This window comes from Pinus tabuliformis, chromosome 9 (assembly GCF_031772625.1).
Source record: "Pinus tabuliformis cultivar Carrire ecotype Pingquan chromosome 9, CPIR1, whole genome shotgun sequence".
NCBI lineage: Eukaryota > Viridiplantae > Streptophyta > Pinopsida > Pinales > Pinaceae > Pinus > Pinus tabuliformis.
The window spans coordinates 247848438-247855484 of NC_142307.1; positions in this window are offsets into that span (position 1 = coordinate 247848438).

A 7047-nucleotide genomic window follows, 5' to 3' on the forward strand; every position below is an offset into this window, starting at 1 on the left:
TTCAGGGTGGCGGTCATGAAGTGGGTGAAGGATAATGTATGGCAGTGGGTGGAACACGGTTGACTCTTTACAGAACCACATCTCTTGAACATATAACGACACTGATGTGATGGATTGGTAGCATTACCCCAATTGTGGACGGTGTGGCGAGGACCATGGTTCTGCGACTGGTGAATGAAACAACCCAACCCAATGCGGTACGGAGGACAAAGTGTCATGTTCAAGAGCGACTTGCTACCATTAATACTGTGAGGTTCTCCCAATTTTTCCACAGTCATTGCTGACCAGTACCTCTTTATTTTTGTCAAGCTTGAGGAGGATAACATATGCTTGTTCTATAACCTGCCCTTCGGGCAAGCCCATCGCTATATTTTAACGAGCCTAGCGATAGGGAAACTCGTTCTCATCTAAAGACAAGTTTGTCGCTATTTAATCATTTTAACGAGTCTAACGACAAAGAAAACTCGGTTCTTTTCATTTTTAGAGAGTCTGAAAAGGTACGAAAAGTTAACTCCAAAATTCCTTTTTCGTCATCTAATCCCTTAAGTCCGAAAAAGTTTAAAACAATACAGAAGGGATGAATTTTCGGTTGCTTTAACGAGCCGAACAAAACAAGCGCTCGATCTTTTTGTGCAATAATCCCTCAGGTCCAAAAAGATTAAAATCTAGAGGAGGGATAGCTTTCCGGTCGCTTTAACGAGCTGGGAGGCCAAAACTCGGCAAACTTTTCATATTTTACGAGTCAGTGAAAAGAGCTCAAAGAAGACTCGTCTTTTGAGGAACGAGTGATGAACGGGGATAGCAGCAGATTCCAGGTACAGGTTGGAATTCTCCAATCACGGCAGTGTCACAAGGATGGCTAAGTGAAATCACTCTTCGCAGCTGTTCCTCAAAATGGGTAAACAAACATATGGAGGCGAACGATTGGCCAAATGAACGGATGGAGGTGATGGCATATAAACACGACCTAGGGTTTTTAATATGGCTTTCAAAGGTTACATTTCTCGAGGTTGTTTACCGGTTCATTTTTTCTGGATGAGCTTGAACTGCTAGGGAAAGATTGCTCACAATCTACGTTTATTTTTTAACGAGCATGAACTTCTGCACAAAAACTGCTCGATTCTTGTGTTTATTTTTTAACGAGCATGAACACTGCTAAAACTGCTCGATGATTCCTCCAGCATAATAATAATGCAGATGAGGCCCATGCCCCCTAAATAATAAGGGGACATTTCATTTTTTAAAGAGGTTGGCATCGCACAGAACTATCCTCTTTTACTCCTTATTTCATTTTTTAAACGAGGTTGACTTGAGAAAGGAACTATCCTCGAAACTTTTAGATCCATTAAAAATAGAAGGCTTCATATCCAGTTGCACCCATCTCCGCAAGATTACTCGGCGGTGGTGGGGCAAAAGTGCCCATTAAAGAAGGGCCCTTTAGGAAAATTACTCCGATATATTGGAGAGGATGATTGCCTCCATGGATCGATGGAATGCTTCTCGTGTTGGATGGCGGTACAACTTCTGTCGAAGTTGTTGTCGAACTGCCTGGTCGACCTTTTCTTTCGCTATTCAACGGCTGTGAGTTCCCATGGTTTTTGTTTAATGTTGAAATTAAAGCATCATCTTGGCGCTTAAAACTTGACAACATCATAACTTGTGATGGGGAAGCATTTCCACTGTCAACCAGATTCTGACTTGGGTCGGGAAATGGATCAGTCAATACGGCTGGAGTGTGCGGATTCTTTACGAATCTCTTAAACTCAGCTTTGTATGGGCAATCTGACGTCCAATGATTATCGTCACATATGTGACATCTCCTAGGTGTTTTCTCCTTTCTACGAGGATTTTTTCGAGGAGATGATTTTCTTTGATCTTTTTTCCCTTCATTTTGATTCTTCTTGCTTCCTGGTTGATTGGTTTCTTTGCCCCTATCTGTCGATACAGCATTTACTTCCGAAGCAAGAACTTCTTCATGCGCATTTTGATTTGAATCCCTATGGGCCTTCTTTTGATTGGTCCTTTTCGGATTTGTGTTTGCCGTGCCAATCACGCCATCGCCGGCATGAGAGTCACTGTTTGATTTAGGAGGAGGAGGGATTGAAAACTCTGGTCTAGGGGCGTCTGGTATTTTGTCATAGAGCGTGCCGGACTGAGTATATACTAAATCCAAGTATTGTGCACGAGCGATAACTTGCTCTTCTGTTACGACTCCTCCCTTTGCTACATCTTCCGTTATAGCCGGAAGTAATGACTTTATAAACCACTCAGCTAAAAGCTGATCAGGAACGTATGTTTTAACCATTCTTCGTCGACGTCGCCACTCATGTATATGATCTGATATATGAGTTGCGGTTGTCTGTTTGAAGTTAGTCAATATCTCTGTTCCCGTTTCGTACCTTATTGGTAATTGAAAGTGGGTCAAGAATGTTGTGGCAAGGGAGCCAAAATTGTCGAACGAAGCTCTAGGCAATTCTATATACCATTTTGCCGCCGGACCTGTCAATGTCCTCTGAAAGAGGCGAAGCCTTATCGAATCGTCATTCAAAGTGTTCGACGAACACCATAGATGAAATGTCATCACATGATTCGACGGGTCTTCACCTGGATTTCCATTGAATTTAGGAATGTCAGACGGGAGTTTGTGCGGAATCACTGGCCACCAAGGGGCGTAAGCAATTGGATCGTTTGTTAACCGATGTAAATCAGGCAACTCTAAAGTCGCCACGAATGGTAACTGCTAGTTCAAGTTAGGTGAAGCGTAACCAGGATATGATGGAATCGCCTGAACAGTCGGTCTTTGCATACCAGCATAATGGAGTTGATGTTGGTATGATGAATACGGTTGATGGACTTGGCCACTATAAAGTGGTTGATTTTGACCATTCTGAATATATGGTTGTCCAGTATTCGCAAATATTTGCTGTTCAGAACCTTGGTACACTTGTTGGAATTGCGGCTGTTGGTATTGCATTATCCACGGTTGCGACACCATGGGTTGTTGCGCTACACTAACCATTGGACCAAGATGTGGGGTAGTTGTACCCAACTGTACTTGTGTTGTCCCACCAGTAGGTGATTGTGGTTGGGTCGCAGGGTCAAGTGGCTGTTGCATGAGAACCTGAGCAATCTGAGGTTGACACACAACAGGCATTGTTTGAACTTGCGACACGGTCACAATAGCCGGTGTAGTTGGGATGTTTGTCACAGGTACACACTGTTGCATAGAATATACAACTCTCGGTGGCTGGGATAGCACAGGTACCCAACTACTCGTTGCAATTCCGCCATAACTTGAATAAGGTTGAGAGCTCCCGTATGGGTACTGCCCCCCATACGGTAGCAACCCAGAACTCAAGGCAACTGCCTGCCTTGGAGGACTGGATGGCCTAATTAGATTCCCAAAAGGGTCAATTTGATGAGCCTCACCATGAGAGTTACCAGACATTACTCCGGAACAAACAGGAACAGACCATACTGTCGAGATAGTCTCTTGATGGACTCCTTCTAGCGACTGCGAGCTAGTTGGGACAGATGGTATGCCGGCGAACATTGTTGGATTTGCAGCAGGTAATTCTGCCGTCGCCGTGTCATTCGACACAGTCCTAGATGTCGACGGTTGTTCAGTCATTTTTAGTCTATCCAATTGATCACCTAGTGATTCTACAGGAACTTCCACTGGTGATGGACAAACTTCTGTTGTAGCAGGAAATAGAGTGACCCCTACTCCAAATTGAATTGGAGTGGATACTTGCGGTTCCTCTATAATTTCCTCTATCGCAATCAGACCAGGTGGAAGAGGAAGACCGTCAGGTCCGTAAAAGATTCCCGGTGCCGAAGAAGGGGTTGTATCGACCGCGACGGATGTTTGAGGAACAAAACTCTCTAGACTGGTTACAGATGGAACCGGTTCAGTCGTACAAGTATTTGCCCCCAGACTAGGATCAATATTACTGTCCCTTTGTGGTGATTGAACTTCTTCTATTGAGGCAGGGTTTTTGGAAATGTTTGGAGTGACCAGAATCTCAGATGTTGTTGGAACGCTTGTTCTAACTTTTAAAGGAGATTTTGAACTGGTTCGACGAGCTCGCTTTGTCCGGATTGTTTTCGATTCCGGAGACAAAGACGGTTGACTCGCAAGCCTCCGAGAACGACGGATATTCAATTGAATTTCTTCCACGATTGCGGATTACTCGATCAACTTAAAATATAAAGGGGAAAATTTGTGTTTCCGATTTGAATGAATTTTATTAGACGCTTTTAAACATAACTTTGCTTTTTCATGTTTTAAGAGTCGAGAAAAAGCTAAAGATGACTCTAGTCTCCTTTGATGTATTAACGAGCCTAAAGTGACAAATGCTCGATTGGACCTTTTCAGTTATAGAGTTTGAAAAAGGGCCAAAAGAAACTGCTCTGGAGATCTAGGCAGAGGGTGTGCCAAACCTTTCGCGAAACCACAGAATACATTTTACGGTACGGGTGGTCGATCTTCGTGAATGCTGTGTTCACTGCATCGCAATTAGTAGGGCGGCCGACACGGCTTCCTATGGATAAAGGATAATTGCCTATAGGGGTCTCCCAATATATACGCGATGGTACGTGGGAGCACAAGTCTGTATTAGTGCCACCGACTCTCTAGAGGAATCACCCACCTTCGTAGAGATCGACAGTCACTATGTTTAACGACGCCGGAACACGTCTCTACCTAGACCTCTAGATGTTTGCGTTATGTTTCAAATGCGTTGTTAGGTTCATTCAGTATATTTTAAGTTGATCTTTTTAAAGTTTGCCTTTCAAGGTTCACCACGAGATGTATATGACAAATTCCTAAATGCAGCCTAAGATGAGAAGCAAGCTTTTTCAAATCTTTTTGACTGATGAAAATCATAACTACTGAGAGAGAAAGAAGGCAAATTCTTTTCACACAGTTCATACAGCACAAACTAATGCACTTTCTCCTAAATCATCATGCAAACTTTTTTCAAATGCAAAATGCACAATGCATGTATTTTCTTTTCCCTTTCTTAATGTGGATGGATACAAAAAGAAAGTGGTTATATAACTTTGATTTCGATTTAAAGCGAAAATAAACAAGCTTGTCCAAAATCAAAAGACACCTTAAGATTCACTTGCTTAATCACTGGAAATGCATGAAATCAAACCATACGAACGAAAGTAAAATGACTAACCAGCTATGGACAGCAAACAAGCTAACTCTTTAGACCAGCAAAACGCCTAACACAGGTTCAGATCTAAGAGGCCAAAAGCATGACTAGTTTACTTTTCGTTATGGGAAATTGTAAATGAGTAAGAAATACAAAGAACAAGTACAATTTCGTTATATAACAGAGGCAGAATGATGGCAAGTAATATTGGTTTCAAAACAGGCACAAGACTGACACCTAGCAGCAAAACTAAGTGAAAACAGGCAAGAGAAAAGAGGAAACCCCAAATGCACTAAGCAAATTTGGGTCAACGCAGGCTCTGCACAGTCAAACTGGCTCTCAGCGCAGGTAGCTAGTTCGGGACCTGCGTTGCAAAGCAGGTAGCCTGTGTACTACCTGCTTTGGAAAACGAGAGTTGCGTTTTCACAGTTTCCGGGTCATAATTTTCTCAAAAATGCACGGTTTTTTTCTCAAATCAGAAGCATTCAGTCAAGCATACTCAAAGGGATGATTTAGAAGGTGCAAAGCTATCACTAAGAGCTTATAAGGATCTTTGTAGATCAGCTCTTCAAATCATGAATCCGCTCAGAAAATGAGCAAGAGTAGCAGCCCCTCTACTTCGCTTTTGATATAGTCAAAAGCTTTTCGATTTGGTACTCTTTTGTTCAGGAAATGAATAGCAAAATACTACAAACACAATCAAACGGATACGATCCCCAGCGGAGTCGCCAGTTTGTTGTAGGGAAAAGTATCCGATTCGGATGACCCTAACCCACTCTAAGGGTGACAGTTCCTTAGCAACAACTGTAAAGCAAACTACTGAAAGTTTTCTTCTTTATGAAAGCAAAAGAGAATGGAGGAAGCACTAACCGTTGCCTTGCGCTTAATGTCGAATCCAAACTCTCCTCCTTGGCCGCTTGCTCCTAGCTCTTTGTCCTTCTGCTCGCCCAAATGCAATGAGATCCTGCAAAACAACGAAGAAGGAAACTACAAGAGGCATGCAATCATAAATGGTTCATGGATTAGTGTAAGCCAAACATGCAATCATCACAATACATAATTGAAACAAGAGCACATAGAAGAACCTCAATAGCTTTTATTAATGAAGAAATAAAGGTTCTGAGAGGATTACAACCATTGCAGGCTCCAATCCAGCAACACCTCCCAGCAGAAAGAATTGCTCTTCTTCACCTCTCTCAAACAATCACCCAATAACTCAAGAATGAAACCAACAGCATAGCATTACTTTGCACAAAATTCCAGCCTCCTGAGCTCATAGGAGAGAGCTCAATATATAGATGAATTGAGAAAGGATGAGTCAGCTTGCAACTGATGTGTAGCTGCCTTGTGTCCTCCCTCTCTTCAGTTAATCTTTAGTTGATCTTCAGTTCTTGAGTCCACTTGGTGAACCTTGCTTCCACTTGGAGAAACAAAGCCTCTGACTCATCACAAGGCGAAATACTTGATCCAAGTGTCATTTTTGGAAGATTCCAAAGCAATGACTCACTGTGCCACATGTCCAAACTCGCCCAACGCAGGTGGGCTTTGTTCTACCTGCTTTGCAACGCAGGTACACCATGGAGCAGTTGTGTTTCAGCGCAGAAACCCAGTGGAGCACCTGCTTTGATTTCAGGATTGCTTGTTTTTTAGTGTTTTCAGGTGGAGAACTGATATGAGAGCTGTTGGTTTGCTGACCTTGTTCCTCTAGGGGTAGGAACATCATGTTTAGGGAACTTTGGATCCCTTGGATTATTGACAATTCATGCTTGTTGCTGTAAGGCACAAAATTGTCTATAACAGTGGGTGCTTGCTGGCCTGCCATGATTGGGATATGTGGAAGGATACTAGTAGATTGAGAAGTATGAAATAATGAAATGGATGA